The 21,352-nt window shown below is 38.9% G+C and overlaps 1 pseudogene; it reads left to right on the top strand.

Annotated features, from left to right (window-relative positions):
* Window positions 1-10,774: 10,774 nt before the first annotated feature.
* On the top strand, window positions 10,775-11,796 carry LOC117239498 (annotated as a pseudogene).
* The last annotated feature ends 9,556 nt before the right edge of the window (window positions 11,797-21,352 follow it).

Raw genomic sequence — 21,352 nt, 5'->3', positions numbered from 1 at the left:
GTATACACGTGTAAATAAAATCTCGGCTTTGTGAAACGATGGCTAGTCCACATGAAGAGTCGTCGCGCGCCCAAAATTCGAATCGTGATCCGACATATATATCATACATAAAAACAAAAGGCGTTTAAAAGAAAAAATAATAATAATAAGGAACTTCCGATGGAAATGCCTCCGCAAACATTGTTCGAACGTCGATCACCGAAACCTAGGGAAACAACAAGAAAGGGAAAACATCAAAATCGCAAAAACAATCATAAGCGTACCCCCAGCGGAACACCACCCCGTGGGGGATGGCATTATAAATAAGCAAAGCAACGTAGAGCACGGACTACAACGATAATCATCATTTAGCGATTAACATTATTATTCTGGTGAACATTATTACGCTCAATTATCATTTATTATTCCGGTGAACATTCTTATTACGTTGCTCACTCATTAACATTATCGTTATTATACTCACCAATTATCGATCATCATTATCATCCTGGTGAATATTCTTATTACATTATTCTTTGTTCATTATTATTGCGATCTTCGTTATTACGGTTTATAATTATTTTGTTCACTCTTTGTTAGTTATTTCGTTACTACGTTCGTTATTGCGCTCATCTTTAGAAATTTTGTATAGTATTTTGCGCTTCGGGGTCTTTAGTTTTTTTCGGTCAAGAAAAGAGAGCCGCGACCAAGGAAAAAGAAAATTTTATCTTGAACGCGCATTGTAATTGCGGTATTAATCTAGTCAGTAAATTGTTCTGTCCGTACCGAAATAGATAAATAAAGTAAACGTTGATAGTAAACTATATTCGAGTTCAAGTAATAAACCCAGCAAAAACTTCGACGACCAACGGAGCAGCTGAGGTAAATGGCGCCAGACAGCGCCTACTCCTCAAGGTAAGAGAATTAATTTTGAGAATTTCCTTTTTCTCTCATAATTTCGTTGCCCTCGAGAATCGAATTAGAACTTCCTATCATCGATCTCGTTTTATTTTCGTGAACGGTTTCGAAGATAGAATCATCGTTTAAACTTTAAATAAAGGAGTTGTCCGCTGTGTCGGCTTGTGCGAACGGTGTTTTCAGCTACTGAACCACCCACTGATCTTCGCATTCCTCCTCCCATTGTTGGCAAAATATTGCCGGTCTTTGGGCAAGGCTTGCGAAATCACACAAATCCCGCACAGAGAGGACTATTAAATACATCGTCGGGGTCAATCGAAAATTAAAAGCAATACCGGCATTGCTAATAACCGATATTCTTGCCATCGTTGCATGCGATTGTAAGAGAGAAATAGCAGAACAATTTTCCTTCGGAAATTTAACCAAAGGATCGTTCGCTGTGTTGGCTTGTGCAAACGGTGTTTTCGATCATCAAAAACACCCGTCGATCTTCGCATTCCTCCTCCCACTGTTGGTAAAATACTACCCGTCTTTGGGCAAGGCTTGCGAAATCACACGAGTCCCACACAGAGAGGATCGTTAGAATCATCCTCGATTATTAAACTCAAAAGGCAAGAAAATTGTGGTAACAGAATCCATCGTAATGAATTGAGTTTCGGTTCTAACAGCAACCTGTTACAGTGAAACTAAAAGAGAAGAAGAAGTCGAACGTAAAAATAAATTTATATATAAACGACGAAAAATCTCACATTCCTATCCGATCCAGCAACGCTAAAAATATATATATCCGGCTAATAAAATATATATAAAGGTAATAATCTAAGCGATTCTACATTCAAATAAAATCCGTTCAACGAGGACAAATAATTTTTAATCCCAGCTTTAATCCTCTCCCGTGCCAGTATTCCTGCACATAGCAGGTTAGCCGAAAAGTGAAATTCGTTTACCAGTTGCATTAAGCATCAGTTAACGCTACCCATTAAACGAAAAAATAATAAAAAATAAAATATTTTGAAATAGTCCTTAGACTATTTCTGGTGGCAGCAACTACCGTATTAATTAGAAATCTAAACCGGTATTACATACACAATAATATCATTTCAATTTATTTTCCTTCAGACTAAATTCAAACTCAACAACAAAAAAAAAAATTTTCAGTAAACTCTAAATTTAAAATTTGATCGATGTCGATAAACTAATACGTAACACTTCACAAAGTTTTTGCTTGAGTGTATCGAAGTTATTTCGATGTTTGTCCGTCCAGTAGAAGTTAGTGTTTTTTTTGTTTAGATCCGTTAGGGGTTTGGCTATTTTAGAGAAGTTACGTATAAATTTTCGGTAGTATCCCACGAGTCCTAAGAATGATTTGACTTCGGTAGGGTTTTTAGGAACTCTAAAATTTTTCACTGCTTCTATTTTCTTCGGATTCGGTTTTACTCCTTCTGATGTTACTAGGAGTCCTAAATATTCGAGTTCTGGTTTTACAAATTCACATTTGTCTGGTTGGATTTTTAGTCCTATCTCTCTGAGTCTTTATGTTTTTGAATAGTGTTTCCAAATGTAACAATGTCGTCTAAATATACAAAGCAATGTTTATTAATTAATCCATCATTCTTTGAAATGTTGCTGGTACGTTTTTGAGTCCGAGAGGCATTCCGTTAAATTGGAAATGTCCTTGAGGTGTTGAGAAAGCAGTATATTTCTTTGAGTTTTCGTCCATAGGGATTTGATGAAAACCGGATGATAGGTCAAGTGCTGAGAAGAATTTCGCGTCTCCTAATTGGCTTAATATATCTTCTATGTCAGGTAATGGATAGGCGTCTTAATCAGTTAGTTCGTTTAGTTTTCTGAAGTCGGTAACTATTCTCCATTTCTGTTTTCCTGATGCATCTAATTTCTTGGGAACGACCCATACTGGTGAATTGAAAGGAGAGTTTGATTCTTTTATAATGTTTTTATTTAACATTTCTGTCATTTGTTTCCCGATTTCGTTTTTGTAGCATACTGGGGGTCCGCATTGTAATATCGTAGATAAAAGGCTTGAGAGATATCGGGTGAACCATAAACAGTGTCGCAAGAGAGCCGAGGTGCCGTCAGTTTTGCTGACTCTCGGATTGCTCGTACTCGTCCAGTCGGTTCGATAAGTATGTGAATCGGCCGCTACAATAGCCTCGCCTCCGACGCAGGGAGATGAGTTGGTCTTCGCTCGTCATCTTTGCCGAGGATAGGAGATGGTCGAAATAAGGAACGAGCTTACCTTATCGTGCGGCCTGAGGTCGCGTGTATGTTTGGTAAGGAACGCATTGTTCCTTCCCGACGGCCACTCATTCGGTTGTATTGTTAAGTTGTGAAATTCGTTGCGTTGATGATTGTCCAGCTGCGACGGAAGGCTGCGTGGTTGCGTTCCCTTGCCAATGGGATGTGTTTCTTCGAAGATGACGCGCCTGACGTCACTGGTTTCGCTGTAGTGGATGCTCCTGCTCCCGCTGCTGGTTTTGATAAAGTCACGTGGCACTGTGTGGTCACTCTTCACTGGCACGTGATCCGGCTCGAAGGACCAAAATGTTTCGATCGTTCGCGGAGAGACGCGATCGCGAGATAGCACGTCAACGAGAGTTGTAAGTTCCCGTTACGATTAAATAATCGACGCCACGAACTGATCGATTCCCTTATTTCGATTAGGATAATAAGGGTAGTTCAATGAATTCCACAGAATTAACACTGTTTATTCGACCAATTGCGGGGAGACGTAGTCGCTAGGAGAGACGTCAACGGGGGTCGTAAATCCCCGTTACGATTATAACAATCGACACCACGAATTGATCGATCCCCTGATTTCCGTTGAGATAATAGAGGTGATTGAGTTTGTATAACACTGTGATTCACAGAATTATAAATTATATATTTCCAACACTTAGATTACACTGATGAGCATAGATAGATAGATAATCACTTATCGCACGAAGATAAGATACATACGTACGTTAGAGCAGGGCTCTTATAATTAGATTTAGTGTATTAGTGGACGTAGCACTATAAGATATTTAGGAGAGGAAATGTAGACTCGACAATACCGAGACCGACTCTCGCGTTATGCTTAGACTGCCCGATGGGCACTAGCGGTATACTTAGTAGTTGACTTTTCCACGATGTAGAAGAAGTGAAATCGAGTGACGATGCTGTGTCGGAGGAAAGCTAAGGATGGGTGTGTCTAGCGCACGGGACCATCGGATTTGTTGGTGCCGATGTTATTTAGGAGAGTGAGGGAATAGGCTTCGTTTTTAATTGGTTAGACGAAGGGTCTTAACCGCCCTCGAGAGAAAGTGGTTAGTGGGAGGAAAGTTGCAGCGTACGTGACAAACTAACTTTCCCTTTTTCGCCGTGGTAGACAATAGTCTTTAGAAATTCTTCCGAACCAGATGTTTGTTTTGTTTGAGGGACCTTTTCTAGGAAATCTATGAAATTTATGGAAGGTCCTTGAAACTATGGAGGATACGCTGCGAGTATACGAAGACATCTGGTTGCTATATTGCCTGCGGTGTGTGGCATCGGCTAGGTAGAGTGTTACGCGATGTAACAAACACAAATAAATTAACGTTTATTTTAACAAATTATCAACTAGGAAGACATAAAGAGAACAACAAAAAGAAATGTAACTGCGTTTTGCTTGATAAGTAATGCGCGATATATGAGATGTGTTGACGGTTCGGCTTCTCGAAAAGTCCTGCACGCCTTTCGATTTTTTCCGTTTTTTCTGGAAGGCGACCCCCACTACGTTCGGATCACGCCACATTCTTTTACGCGAGGTAAAATAACGGCCACGAGTCGACGTTTCTGGAGGTCGCCCTGCTTAATGAACCATCCCGCAGGGAGGATTCGCTTTTGCGAGTCTATGGGGACTGGCAAACGCACGGTCCCGCAGCCAGGGAGGACCGTCGGGACAAGCGTCCCGCTTACGTGAGTCCTCTATGTACACCGCAAGGAAGGTTGCTGTGGTGTAAGACAAAAATCTTCCCCACGGAGCCTTGGGTAGTAGCGCACCCACAATCCTGAAGCCAAGGGTGAGACCGTCGGGAGAGTCGCCGAGGTACACTTCCTCAACTCCCGCTTACGTGAGTCTCATCTGGGTCTGACTGCACGGTGTGCAGGTAAACCGTGCAGCAGAGACGTGGCGGTACGTCCACACGCGCGGTCCCACCGTTGACAAATGAACGGTACCACGGGCGGTCGAGTGTTAGCCCAGAGGGCGTAGCGAACCCTCGGCTCGACCAATTATGGGTATGGACTCGTGGTGGCAGTGGTTGTGGCCAAGTGCTGGCAAGAGGGCCGAGTTAAGGGGGACAAAGTCCTCCGAATGGCCTTCGGCGGGTGAGCAGCGTCTCACCTGCTCCGGATACCGTCCCGGAAGACGGAAGGGCTTGGAAAGGGCCCCGTTCGACCTGAGACGAGAGTGCCTCCTGCGGGCGATTATTTGAGGTAACCGGTACTGTGTACCGAGTGCGCTGGTTGGGCGTATCCCAACTCCGATGGCTTCTAGGGTTGCCCGGGTGCTGTATATGATATTAAATCTCAGGAAAGTACCCGACACCAAGAACCAGACTACATGCTTAATGAACCATGCGCTTGCCACTACAATGTTTGTTTGCCGGGCAGCCGCGACGATCCGTCTGCGACATTATAGTGCCGCGATCGACAGTTAAGAATATGATCAATGGCAAGCCGCATGGCGTAACAACGTATAATAACCTAAGGGCTGTTTCAAGGACCATCCACAAACAAATAACACTTAAAAAACATAATAAACTTAAGTAGTTTAAGTTTATGGTGGGTCCCTGGGGTAATTGAGGGTACGCGGTGAAACCTGCACACATCCGGCCACACAATATGAATTGACGTTACAACCGTCGGGTCGAGACTGGTAAGCTACTCGTAATCTCGACAGGGTCTGTGGGCTTCGAAACCCTTTGCGCCGTAATTTTATTCCCTTTTTTTTCCTTGTCCATAATAAAAAATAAAAGTCTCGTAGTCTAGAAAACACAGCCGGTCGTCATAAGTTTTAACCAAATAACCGTCCAAATAAAAAGAACAATCGTAAGCCCAAAGACTCGCCATGTCGTCAACAAAGGTAGTTTAAACCGTTATCAGACATTTAACAATCGCTCGACAGAGGTTGACACTCCTCCGAATACTTGCGAAGCACCATCACTACATATATATCAACCATCAATACAGTTAAATAAATAAATACACAATAAATAATATACATCCATCAATAAATAACTAATAACTTTAAGTTACTAACTAATAACTTAATAAATTATAAATAAATATAAATTAATACTATATAATAATAATAACCCAATAATAATATAAATATCTATCTACATAATAAATAAATAAATAAATATAATACATAATATCAAAGCTCAATGCATCCTTCATATCGCATACGCAACTCGTATCTTACTCTTCTCCAGTTACGTAGCACAATTTAACTTAAAAAGCGAAAAAGGAGTTCGGATCGAGTACATGTATGAAAATACAATAATACAAAAATACCAAAATAAGAACTCTGGTCGACCCGACTTTATTTATTCATAATAAGAACTTACGCCGAGCCGACCATACATTCGTTCATCACAGGACCCGTAGATTTTGGCAGAAACGTCTCGAAACTTCGTCTCACGCAGAGGGGTATGCTGCGAATAGCCAGAAAAAGGTCAATTTAAAAAGTTTTACATAAAACGTAAAATTACCGTTATTTGATGTAGTTGAATATATGAGAACAAATGAATCAATCTTTTTTTTCATTTACACATTCATGAAGTAGCGCGATTCGTCCAAAGTTAGGAGATTTTCTGATATGCGTTTCTACCTTTCCCATTCTCTCAAACATCAATCACTTATTAGCAATTTGTAAATGTTTTTAAGGAATGGTGTAAATTTATGCATTGTGGATGGTTTTCAGTTAGGTATGTAGATATGCATGTAGTAACTTAAATGGGTCTTAGAGTAAGGACAGGTAATGATGTTTTATTTGGAGTTAAGTTTAGTTTAACGAGCGATACTCAATACAAAAAACTGATTACAATATCGTCGTATGTCTCATTATCATACTCGGCTCTCAACTTCCCGATTCATACTTTCCGGCTCCTCCACTCACACTCTGCGACTTCTCCACTGACTCTCTCTCTCTCTCTCTCTGACTTCTCAATTAACACTCTCTGGCTTCTCCATCGACACTGCCTGTTCTAGCATCCCTCTGTCTTTTCTTAGGCCCACCACGCATGTGTTCCGCAGACACTCGTGGCCATGGTCACGTAGGCCTTTTCTACAAAACTATTCAATTAAAGGACCGACGATACATTGATGGACCCGATTGCGCCTCGGCCCTCGCGACATTGTTTATGGTTAACTTGATATTTCTTAGGCCCTTTTCTACAATACTACATGCATTTGCAAACTGATTTTATTTTTTCATCATATATGTTTGCAAATTAATATTTGAACATAATGAATAATAATTTTTTTTAGGATTATAAAATTTCATTAATGATGTTATTATAGTCCTGGGTCAGTTTCAATGCTTGTTTTGGTGTCATCTTGTTCGATAAAAGTTTGTGTTCGGAAGGCAAAGGAAATTGATTCCGAATTCGTCCGGATTAAGGTTTTATAACTAATTTTTATGATTAATTAGATAGAAATAACGCTTGAGAATTGTAGCGTTTCATATACGCGTGCAAAGTGCTCAATCGCGTTTACTGTGAATCCGTGACGTCTTCGGAAACTCTTCTCGGACCATTTAGAACAACTGTTCAGATTATTAACACTCGAAACGTATATGCCATTCTGCAGATGAGTCTTCGACGAAATCTTCAATTTTTTGTTTATTGTTGCGAATTCTCGACTAAAGAGCAACCGGTCAGGTCAAACCGATCGGTCGATATCGCGTACCTCGAATGAATTAACACTCAAGGTGGAGGAGGTTTAATAGATCGAGTGTTAGAGTAATCTAGCACTGTATTTGCACTTGTTGTATAAAAGTAAACTGTGATGTTATGAACACGGCGGTGGTATGATCTTGTTGAGAGTGAAGTATTTCTCCCGCACGGTACGATGTCTGATGATGAACTCTCCTCCCACGTTGCCGATTCTCCCTACCTGCCGTTAGGTTTCATCCACCGTGCCTTCCCGGCTGGAGTTTTTCCCCTGACCTCGGAATTTCCTATTTTCTAAAGAAGGGATAGGGCCTTAAACAGACGGCCACTCAAAATTCCGAACAGTTTATATTCAGTTGAAATCGCGTCATCAAGGAGCTCCCATCGAAATATTCATAGCATTGTTTAGAGTATTATATAATAAATATAATTATAGCGTATAATAATTATAGAGTATTATATAATAAATATAAATTAGCACTGGGAGTGGGGTTGTGGGCGTCAAATGAATCTTCACGAGAATTAGCCATTGGTACGGTACACACAGGTGTAGTTTATTGCAATGATAGAATTATTATAGTCTTGACAATTGATCACGGCGGTTTGGCACTCGCGACACTAGTGACGATGGTCTCGGGCTCAATAACGAATCCGCGGCCAACGGGATGACAAAAGAACGTACTCACAAAGTCTCAGTCTGATTCTTTGTTAGTAAAACGTGAAGTAATCACTGATCGCGAAGGTGCTACTCTTTAGTCGATGAGACCGCGCGAGAGAATGACTTTCCCGTCCACAGAGGAAAACTATAATGGGGTGTGTCTAAGGACACGAGATCATCGGATTCGTCGAGAAAAGCCTTCGTTCAGAAAGTAAGGGAAATTGGCGTTGCTGCTAATTGGTCAATCTCCATATCGGTGGTTAGAAAAAGATGCTAGCCGCCCTCGAGGGAAAGTTGCTACTGGGAGACGCCGTTCGTTGAAAAATATGTCTCCCCTATCTTCCCGTAGCTGGGACAAAGACTGTTTGTTTGAAGGACTTTAGTCAACTAAATTCTAAGATTTATGACGGGCCCTCAGGCTAGCTGAACATGTACTCCGGAGACGCATCGACATCTGGCAATCATCTTGCTCGAAAAATAGGGTCTGCGTGTGGCGAGCCGCGGGACAGAAACCGTTGGAATGTTTACTGTCGCGTGCGGCCACAAATATTTCTTTTAAGAAGAGCTATAAAATTACTCCATACCTTTGTTAGACAAAGCGTTCATCCCTTGACCGCGGCTACGTTGGGCGACAGACTGTCACCTCGAGCCAAAGCTCACTATCACCAGTCTCGAACAATTACAATCAGATTGAATAATTACAATTGTTTAATTACAGCTATAGTAGACTCTAGGTTACAATGTCGCGGGATTATCCAAAATTTCAAAGGCTCCGGTGTTCTTTCATCTCCGACATATATAACTATATAATATAACTATTTCAGTCTGTTTTTTCATTTCAGTCGGCTTATGTTGAGCATGTTATGAATAGGTAGCATATATATAAATTCTATAGAATTTAGAACACCAACTGACGGTTTGACTTTCTTTGTGTTTACTGGGAGTCGGCCGAACGATATAAATAGGGAAGGACAGGGACTTAGGAGAGAGAATAACACAAGGTTTCAAGAAGCGAAGATTGAACAAAGAAGAAGAAAAGCAAGTTAGAAGTTAGAGGGAGGAACAGAAAAGAGACTAGAAGCGAAGACTTTTGAGGAGATACGGAAGAAGACTTAGAAAATCGATTCTTGAGTTTTCACGAATCGATCGCTTGATTTCCAAAATTATTACAACATTACAAATCGATTTTCTCTAAACTCTGCCGTTAAAGGTTATTCTCCGTATCACCATTAACGAAGACACGAAAGGAGAAAAAATCGAGTGTATAGAAACCATAAGGAAACCGCAAGGTGAAGTGTGTTACGTTTTTCCGTTAGAATATTGAGCGAGAAATTATCATCCTCGGTTATTCAATTCAGCTATAGTCAGGAACGCCATGAAAAGTCCAACCAAGGTAGGCCAATACAGAAATATCATACTCCAAATGGAGGATGAGACGGCGGCATGATACATCGATACGGACCTGAATACGGAATATAATAACAGAAGCCAGGTCCAGTATAGATATAGAAAAACTGTTAGAAACTCTCAAAAAACATAATAATTGAGAAAAAGAAGAAACAAACTGTTACGTCGCGTGAAATGGTCTGTGCGACGTCCTTCAATGTCTGACAGTCAAGGCCGAAGCCCCATTCGACAAACCCTCAATAAACCTAAGGCCCCACCATAAACCGAATCTTATTAGCTTGCAGGAACCCTTAATCCTGCAAGTATTCTCGGTTCATAGCTGGTATTTAAAACAGTCCTTAGGCCTATTGCGCGCTCTTACAAACACAGAGAAAGCGGGTAGTCGCCTATTGGGAAAAACCGAATATTTGTCTAACAAAACAGGCTGGTTTTCCCATGAACAAGGTCATCCACGAACCACGTTAGTAGGAGGCTTCCTCCTCATACCTTCAGGCATTAACGTGGGTCATAACCAATCAACATCACGGATTTCCTAACGAAAAGTGTGAGCAACGAATCCGCTTTCTTCATACGATAAGAACGAATTTCACTTATTCTTCATGACTTAGAATAGTCAACACGTCATTATTGGGTTTCTATCCTTAAATCAATCGCTTACTTACCTTATACGTACCCCTCAGTGTTACCCTTAAGTGTTGGAAATATAAACTTTATAACCCTGTTAATCGCAGCGTTATAACACCTCAACCACCACTATTATCTCAACGGAAATCAGGGGATCGATCTATTTGCGGCGTCGATTATTATAATCGTAACAGGAATTTACGACTCCCGTTGACGTGTTTTCTCGCGATTGCGTCTCCCCGCGATTGGTCGAAAATACACAAACTTCACCTTAAAACAATTTGATGGAACACAAAAAGCCACAGATTAGATATCAGAATGTGAAACGGAGTGCGAAGAACTAAAAATCCAAAATGAGGAGAAGAAATCAAGTGCTTGAAGATGTCTTCGGAAAAAATAGCACTAGAATGTTATCAAACAAAGACGTTGAAGAATAAAGAGTACAACTAGGAAGATTGGAAAACTTTATTTCTAAAAATGTTTTTACCAACAAGAGTTGGTCTGCAGCAGGATACGCTTATAACATCAAATACATTGCAGGTTCGTTCATTGAGTACGCCATAAAAAAAGAACGTTTAATATTGGAAATAGAGAGAGAGAGACGGCGGAAAGCACAAGAATAAATTTAATCGTTATTGGGCTACGTATTCAAATTAAAGATAGAATCGACAAAGAAATGATACATTCAACGGATGATTTCATTAGAATGTTGGGACAGTATGAATAAGCGTATCATAAGAAAAATTTCAGTAATAAGGAGTAGATGAAAGAAAAAGAAATGCAGAGTAGAAGTGTACGTACTGTCAGAAATTCAAATCCAATATTCAAGAAACAACCGTACCCGGTTTGCGAAGCGCTGAATTTTCCTGGCCAATCCCACCCCCTGGAAGTATGCAGAAACATAAATAAAAATGCTCAGAAGAATTTCAAACAAGTAAATTCAACTGAAATATTTACATCCGAAAATGAGGGTCTATAACACTGAATGGGAACGAAAAAAAACTAAAATGCCCGGCGAAGTACGAACCACTGATAAAACTCCGAGTTATAATCAATAATCAGAAAAAATTTGAGGATGTTTATGACACTGGAGCCAACTCAATCTTTATTAATCAAAAAAATATCGATGAAATAAAAGCAGATCTAACCGAACATAAGAGTATTTTTAAAACTATCAGTGGCAACGATTTCAAGAGTAGCCGGGCGAAACTTAAAATGAAGATAAATAAAATAGAAGAAGAAATAAATGTTTTCGTAGGACGCAACGATGACTTCACATACGACCTCACCCTAGGATTCGATGCCATAAAGGAATTCAAATTAAGACAAGATGAAAACTTAAGTACTACTCAAGAAGTAAATCACAAAGAAGGGGAAATAATATTCAAGAAGAAAGAAGAAAGAAAGAATGATCGGGAGAGAAAAAAGATAAACAACACTGAGTACATGTGGACGGACAAATTCGTTGACAAAGTTGAAACAGATTCACTTTCTAGGAACCTTGTTTTAGAAAACTTTGTAAATGAAGAGGATGTTCTGAAAGCGGCAAATCTTATTAAAAATATGGATCGGATAATTGGCAAATTTTGTAAACTGTTTTTGCGTCTAAACTGGGACCAGCAAAAAAACCTTTCGAAATAATGTCATTCGATACGGTTGTAGGGGTCTCCAATACCAACTCACCCAAAAAGTACATGCTCGTTCTCATTGATCATTTTTCAAGCGTCGTTTTCATGTCCACGTTAAAAACGCAGCACTCAGAGGATATTATAAAACTCATAAACTCGACCGGAGAGACTGATTCCATAAAAATTATTCTCGCAGACCGATCGCGGTAATTACATCCAAAGAAGTCGAAGATTACATGAGAGAGAAAGATATCAGATTAATTTTTACCTCAACAGACTGTCCAACTTCAAATGAACGAGTAAATCAAACCTTGGTAACCCGGATCCGATGTAAAATTAACTCAAATAAAAAGAGAAACTGGACAAAAGTTGCAGATGAATGTGTGGACGAATATAATAACACCAGACACAGTGTCACTGGATTCTCACTGAATCATTTGCTACATGGAAAGGTAATTGAGATCGTCCCTAAAGGAATAATTGAAAATAGGATAAACTTAGAAGAAGACAGAAAAAAGGCATTTCAAAATTCAATGAAGAATTTCATAATCAACAAAGAAAGATATGACAAAACAAGAAGAGAACACGAATTCAAAATTGAAAATATGGTTAGCGTTCATAATGGTAACAAATTAAACAGAAATAAGTTGGATAAAATTCAGGAAGGATCTTTCAAAATTCTGAGAAGGATTTGGAACACCATGTATGAAGTGGATGGTAATCGTAGATGTGGTGGAAATTGTTTCCATTCGAGCAAATTAGTTCCCTATGGAGATGGTAATCACCAAGAGGGAATTGACACGGGGTGTCAGCACGAGGAGGGCAGGTGTAAATTCTATAGAATTTAGAACACCAACCGACTGGTTGACTTTCCCCGTGTTTACTGGGAGTCGATCGAACGATATAAATAAAGAAGGAGGGGGACATAGGACAGAGAATAACATAAGGTTTCAAGAAGCGAAGATTGAACAAAGAAGAAGAAAGGCAAGTTAAAAGTTAGAAGGAGAAAGAGAAAAGAGATTAGAAGCGAAGAGTTTTGAGGAAATGCGGAAGAAGACTTAGAAAATCGATTCTCGAGTTTTCACGAATCGATCGCCTGATTTCCAAAATTATTACAACATTACATACATATAGTTTCGCACGGTTCGTGTTTGATGTGAATAATTATTCTGCATTTATGAAAATCATATTTAAGCGTTTTCTCTGGTTATATTTATGTTATATTTCAGTGTACTTATACGTGGTATACACTTAAAGCATTTATCACGTGATTTAGATTTTCCAATTTTAGTACTCGAGTGTTACCGAAATATAATGACACGCGTTGAAAAATAAGAGATTTTACTCGTAACGGGTAACTGCACGCCAGTACCGAATTCTCTTCTGGTCTATCATGGAGAAGTGATTCTTATAGTCCAGTGATGAGGATGAGTAATATGGGCAATAATAATATGCTCAGGAAGGAATGACGAGAAAAAAAGGGTCGAAGTTCGGGATGATTAAGGAAGGAGAAACGGAGATTAGGGCGTTTGTTACAGGATGAGACTATGATGTTTGTTGCAGTATGAATAAGGAATTGATCGTCCAACAGTTAATTATTCAACGAGAATATGTATATATGTATATGTAAGTACGAAACTGCCAGCAAATTTTTCGATACAAACTGCGAACCCATCGGGAATTAAACCGATGACGCGGAAACAATTATTTGATATATTGCTGCAACGCACAAATGAAAACATTCATGAAAGAATTTAAGTATCTCGAAAACATTTTGCTCAACCAGAAGAATTCGAAATTATTCGAAAGAAGTACGCCGAGCGTTTCAGCATAAAATATCTTACATAAAATATGAATTTGAACGTAGATGGTTGTTTATAAGTTATAAGGAACAGGTTTTCAAAATAAGATACGAAAGTTGGCTCTAAGAAAAGTAAAAGTACCCGTTAGAAAATCTCGACCTGGATAGACAACGAAATCTTTCATTAATTTATTGAAACGTAGTAAACGACAAAAGGCAGGCCTCCGTGAAAGTTTGGCGAATTAATATTTGTTACCCAAGAAAAGCAAAGATCTCCTGACTAGACGGATGCTTCAATAATATTGAAAGAGATTACAGAATGTCCTGAGCGAGTGACAAGATATAGAAAAAGTTATTGGAGTATTCACCAAGAAAGAACACAGTTGTAAAGTCTAAAATTTCTCTCGATATTTATTGATGCGCAATTATCATGAGAATTTTAGCAATGCCGGATTTTAGCAATTTCAATTTAAATAGAAATTTGGAAATAACTATGATTTAGATTTATATATATTCCAAAGTTCCTTTGTGGCATTAAGATTTAACCTGCTTGTCGCGTTGCTAGTACTTGGAGATTCGCGACTTTTAAAGTGGACTTTATATTAGCCTGTGAACACAATTCAGAGATTGAATTGAAATCGGTTAGATTTAACCTTCAAAAAACTGAACAATAAAAAATTATCGAGTTTGGTAGCATAGATTTAAAAGAACCTACCTACCACCTTTACACATCTTTCACACATCTACTCCTGGAGCATAATATATAACAATTGCCTAAACGCCAAATATTTCTCCATTCTGGAAAATAAAAAAGGTAGTAGCATTAAAAAAAGAAGGAAAAGCAACAGTGATCCTGCCAGCTATACCGATCAATTAGACTCTTACCCAACATTAATGAAGTATCCGAATTTACGATAAATAACACTATATACCTAACCCAACCTAACCTAATTCCAGACACCCAATTTGGCTTCAAATTTAAACATTCAACGATACATGCAATTACAAAATTCATCATATATCTCTTGGGCAAGAGACGAGAGTGATTGCGTCGAAGCGGTGTTCATAGATTTAGAGAGGGCATTCAACACATTCTGGCTGGATTTCTTTCCTTAAGCTCGAAAAAGAGAGCTTCCACACCACGTAATAAAAATAATTTGGAAATCACAAATTAATATAAGCGAATTCAAAACAATTCTGTTCGGGCCGTACATTTCCAAAATATCAGATGCAAAAAGCAATTCCGCCTACACGATATCTACGATACAATAGCAACATATCCATCCCTCACAAAAAAGTCGTTTGCTATTTAGATATACATTCGGATTTCAAATCGAACAAACACACGAATCTACTGCAAACAACTAAATAATAAAGTAAAAATATTCTGCTGCAAACTTCTAATAAAGCTGATCCAGATGTACGGTTGCCCGATTTGATTTAAACAGAAAAGCCAAATTGGTTCAAATGTAAGTGTCTGAGATCATCCTCAATACATATTTAACCATTATATACCATTTATAGGTTTTAGATATTTTTAGTACAGTAATATCGAATAACAAAACTAGTTACTTCAGCAAACGCTCATACCACATTGAGTACACTCGTTCTCGCATTCTTCTCCTGAAGAAAGGAAAAACAATATTGTAGAAAAGTGTCACTTTTGTAGCGACTTAAATTCAATCATTAACTGAAATGTTAAAAATGTAAATCCGACACAAAATATTGTATGGCTACGTCATACCGTCGCGTAACGGTACTTTTGCCAAAACCACATTCCAACTGAAATTCTTTCTTTATTAAGAATATATACGTGTAATATGTATTTTCTCGGGCAATAAATGTTATATATATGTCGGGTTCACATTATGACTAGGGTTAGGGGCGTGAAACGAATCTTCATTTGGATTAGACATTATTGTTATGCAATATTTACTACTGCAAATAGGATTATTACAGCATTTGACAAGTAACCGTGGTAATTAGATACTCGAGAAGCCAATGACAATGATCCTAGGTTCAATAACGAATCCGCGGTCAACGGGATAACAAAACGTTAAAACGTAGAATATTCACCCAGCCTAAAAACACTATGTAACTCGTTAATGCGACCTCGCGAGAGAATGAATTTCCGTCATGGTGATGCTGCAGACGAAAACTATGATGGGGTGTGACTAAGGACCCCGAGATCATTGGATTCGTCAAGAAAAGCCTTCGTTTGGAAAGTGAGGGAAATTGGCGTTGCTATCAATTGGTCAATTTCTATATTGGTGGTTATAGAAGGATGCTAGTAGCCCTTGAGGGAAAGTTGCTAGCGTGAAGCATCGTTTGTGAGAAAAATAGATTTCCCCTGTCTTCTCGTAGTTGGTACAAAGACTGTTTGTCTGTTTGAAGGACTTTAGTTAACTAAATCTTAAGATTTATAACGGGTCCATAGGCTAGCTGAAAATATTCTGTGAAGATGTATCGACATCTGGCGATCATCTTGTCCGAAGGATAGGGTCTTTGTGTAGCGAGCCGCAAGACAGAAACCGTTGGAACGTTTATTGTCGAGTGCCGCTACAGAATTATAAATTATGGAATATTACTTATTAAATTATGAATTATGTTAAACTATAAATTATGAATTATGTGTGTGCAGCATCAACACTATACCTGGATAACGAAAATGTACAAGAATAGTAGTCGCAAAATTTACCTTGGCCACGAGATTCAAAGTCAAATTTTTTTACTGTATTGTATTCTACTCATCATGAGGATCAGAAATCTTAACACTAGGTTTACGGGACCCGTTCATTTGACGGATTTCAAACTTCGAAATGAAATATCCCAAAAACCATAGCATTAACTTTAACCATTTTGCGTCGTAAATGAATCATTTCATCCAAAGAATTTATACACGCAATCACTTTTTCTTAAGCTTCCTAATTTCTTAAATCTGTATGTAGTATACCTATCTCTACGAAACCCGTTAAATTGACGGACTAGCTGATTTCATAAACAATCCGTTTTTCAAAGACAGTGTGTAACAGTTTCAGTTACTGTAGACATTTCCCATTATTGTCTCCATTTACTGTAAGTATTTACAATAGGATAATCGAATTTGGGCACAGTATTTTCTTATTTTGACCAATCCCGCTTTTCTAGCAATCATGTGTAAATGCAGAAGATATAATAGGATTCCATTTTCGATCAGTCGCGGGGAAACGCGTTCGCGAGGAAACGCGTTAAGGGGAGTCGTAAATTCCCGTTACGATTGTAATAATCGATGTCGCGAACAGATCGATCCCCTGATTTCCGTTGAGATAATAGGGGTGGTTGAGGTGGTATAACGCTGCGATTAATAGGATTATAAAATATGTATTTTCAACAACTTTACACAAGATAGTAACGCTGATGCGTAAGAGGTAAGTGAAGAATAAATGGATGGCTCTTAGAAGACAGAGCTTGAGTCCTGGTAGATATATTGTCTTTGAAGAAGTCTTGAGGTGTTGAGTCTGTTCGAATTGAGTGATAACTGAACTTCCGCTCTCGTGTAATTACGGAGGAAAGCTCAGTTTGTAGGTTGTCGGTCCTTAGGTTTATTGAGGGTCTGAAAAACGGTCAGCGGACCCTTAACGAGGGACGTCGCACGGTGTATATCACGCAACGTAACAAACATATTGAACAAAATTGTCAACATCAGTGAAAATTGTTCTGAGAATATCTCGGAAGAAGATCAGTATGAATTAGGCCAAAGCAAAGCTGACAGTGAATGTACTGAATACATTGGAAGTGGAGAGACAGAAGGATCTTCTAGATCAAGACACGTCGAATATAAGTGAAATAAATTCCATTGTAGACGCAGCAAAGGAAAATGGAACGATGAGAGAAGGCTGTCGGCAATCTGGAATTCACAAAATAATTGGTTGAAAAAAATGATGGTTCCAGAACTAAGAACTAATCTTCCATCAGTTGCAGAAATCGATGACAGTGGAAAAATGGTGATTTCTAGAAACGGGCAAGTGATAATAGAATGTGATGGAAAAGGAATTTTTGCAAGAGAAAGAACCGAGGAAGGACTGGGCACACTGAAATTAGGAGCTGAACATGGACATGATACCTCTAATCCATAGAACGATGCAATAGAAAGCTGAGGCATTTGAATAAGAGGGCATACTAAAACTTACATAGCGGTCTACTGAAATGAATATTGATAAAAATGAATTAAACTTGTGAGACATGTATGAAGGTGAAATAAAGAAGCATGAGTTTTTCAGAGATAAGGACAAAAGCCGATACAACTAATCCACCCAAATATGTGTGATCTATCCGTGTGTGTGTGATCTGTATTTTGTCACGTTTCTTTATGATTATACGTATTATGATGAAACGCGTCTGCTAAAAAATCAGAAGTACAAGAATCACTAGTAGGATACATAAACAAAGCAGAGGTTCGCGGGCGTAGCAAATTATCAAAAATAACGTATCACAATGGACGCGAATATATAAATGGAAGAATAATATATTGGGCAAAAGTTAAGGGGACAAAGTTTGATCGTATTGTGCTGTATACTCCGTACGGGTGAACAGGGGGTGAACGAAAAAGACAGAAGCGTTATTATCTGATTCAAAATTGAACAAAGAAATATGGAGATAGGCATTATATACAGCAACGTACTTACAGAATAGGTTCTGTTGCAGTACGGTAACTCGTTCGCGCGATCTATCACTCGACTATGACATACGGATAGATTATCTAATTAATCTGAAAATTGCAAGAGTAGTGATGTGGTCTACGTAATGGGATATTCCTTTTCCGGAAAATGTAAGAGACAATAAGCTAACACCCAAGCTAACGGCACTCTCAGGAACAGTGTGTATCGAGAACTCGCAAATAACGGCCACTGGAATCTGCGTGTAACTAGCGATAAATCCTCGTGAAGCACTGAATGAGACAAAGAAACCGAAAATTCTAAAACCATGGCTAGTGCCGACGAATGTTCATGAGTATTATAGGATTGTGTTTGGGGTTAGGGGTCAACATTATACTTTTCCCTCGGGTGACTTAGACATGGGAAGTATTTGTAGACCTTCTTTTTCTCCGCTTTGAGGAGGTAATCTCTGTTCTCGCAGCGGACAGTGACGTCGACCACGAGAATCCGGTGTTCGTTTTTAACTACGAGGCCCGGCTTGTATAGATTACCCCCTACATTTTCTGTGGGTTCGACAAATACTTCGTTATTTTTGCTTAACTTGTCGGTGAGGAGAGTCTTCACCTCATCGTGTCTCTTTATACTTAGACCTTTGGTGTATTGGCATAACTCTAAGATATGTCCGAAAGTTTCTAGTTGGCCACGACATCTTCTACAGGTAACGTCTATTCTCTTGTCGGCCCGTGCCAATACGGTCTTTGTACCAAAGGTGTTCGTTCTTAGTCTTAAGGCATCGATGAATTTCGATGGCTTGAGCAGATTGTACTCTTTCAACCACACGTTGCCAAGCTTTTCTCTTGAGAAGTCCTTTACTCCACGGCCCTGATTTCTCAATTCCGACCACTGTTTAAGGGGGTATTCTGGTCTAGAGGTATGAACTTCGGGCGATTTTTGAAGCTCTGTACACGCGAAACAAAAAATATTTTTGCTATCCTTCCTTTTAGCGTTTGTTTATTGATATTTTGAGATAACATAAAAAATTCACTGAAAAAAACTCAATATTTAAAAAGTTATGAGCTGACAAAGTGGGTGCTGCTAAAAAATGGGGTGTCGTGGCGTGTATGATATCAACCCTTCTGGTTATCTGAAACAAAAAATGCGAACGGATTCTTAATTAGTATGGATGCCGCTATCGTCTGAACCTTGGAAAAGTCAATACAACATTTTTTCACAAAATGACGGCCGTTTGAAAAAAAATTCTTATTTCGCACGTTTTTTTAACAATTTCGAACGTTTGAAAAATAGTAATATTAAAGATTTTGAGCTGAGCGTGGTCCGGACGATAGGGGAGTATATGAGGAATATTCAGACAAAATTTAAAATAAATCGGTTTATTAGAACTTGAGATATCATGCACGCCAGCTCGAAAAAAGTAGTTTTGAGAAAAACGCGTTTAAAGTTTTGAGACAAGTTTCCGGCAATTTTCCTCACACCCGAATTGTACAGCAACTTTAAACCCCAACCCACGAGTAGCTTTACGAAAAAATTTAATATCTTTCTTACATGTAGAACACAGAATTAACGATGAAAGTGTGGTAAAAACAGAGAAAAATTCTAAAATACAATAGCCGTAATTGTTATTAATCAAAACTTTTTCATCTTGCGAACTTTTCAGTTTTGCTGCAGATGCACTAGTGAAACTGTTATTTTCTTGATTAAATTGATTACCCGAAAATCTTCTCTTCTTTACTCTGCATGCTCGTGTAGAGCAGAATTTTGAATGTTTTCTATCCATTTTACTTTGAAATCTCAATATATAAAACAATTTTTGCTTTAAATATTTATAAAACGTTGTCATAGTTAGCACGTACACGTTGCTTGAAGGCTGGCAAAAAACTAACTCTAAATAAGTGCTAAGACGAAAAAATTCCGACAAAATACGTTTTTTGAATTAAAAATACCTTTAAAAAGGTATGAAATACAGTAATGATTTTATGAGGGGTTTCATGCGTAGGTACTCGGGTAGCGTCTACCGTTTATTGCACATTGGTCCCGGTCGGACCGGAGCAGATGCCACGTCACAAAAATGGCTGTAACTCATAAAATAATTGAAATTTTGAAAAATCCTTTTAAGGGCATATTCTTGAATGTCTAAACTTTGGAAATATGAAAAATTTTTCGATTTTTTCAAATTTCTGGACCAGAATATCCCCTTAATGTGTTCTCTTTTGAGCCTTTTCTGGCCTTCTCTATGCCCTCAGAAGTGGCCGGCCAATTGACCATTAGGGAGTTAGCGATTTTTTTAACTGTAATTCACTGAGTTTTTAAGGTTAATTGCACTTTTTAGGGTACCGAATTTGATAATTCTTCAAACCTCGGTAAATCCTCCGTTAGCTTTCGGAGTGTAGAAGAAATCAGTGACTTTCGAAGGTACTAGATGAAATATGGCCTTAATTTCTATCTGACTTCGTTCTCCAACAGTTTCAAGACACCGTCGCTTGGTGGACTTATTAACAGATGGTAGATGTAACGAAGGAAGATGTAATTCGTCATTAATTCGATTTTCTGGCATAGTTTCAGAGAGAGCTTTCTGACTCTTCTCACCACGCTCAGAATTTCCGGCATCCATTTTGCTATCCTGTCCAGCTACCTCTCTCCTTACCGGACCTTTCTCTCCTTACTTTTGGTACTCGGCGGCTCTGGGACCGGCCATCCTCTCGTCGTTCCTCGCCCTGTCGTGTGATGACCGTCGGAGCGAGCCTGGG

The sequence above is a fragment of the Bombus vosnesenskii genome, unplaced genomic scaffold (genome assembly GCF_011952255.1).
Source record: "Bombus vosnesenskii isolate JDL3184/JDL3185 unplaced genomic scaffold, Bvos_JDL3184-5_v1.1 scf7180000014082, whole genome shotgun sequence".
In the NCBI taxonomy this organism is placed as follows: domain Eukaryota; kingdom Metazoa; phylum Arthropoda; class Insecta; order Hymenoptera; family Apidae; genus Bombus; species Bombus vosnesenskii.
The sequence above is the reverse complement of the archived record's forward strand: the minus strand, read 5'-3'. Positions and strand labels throughout refer to the sequence as shown.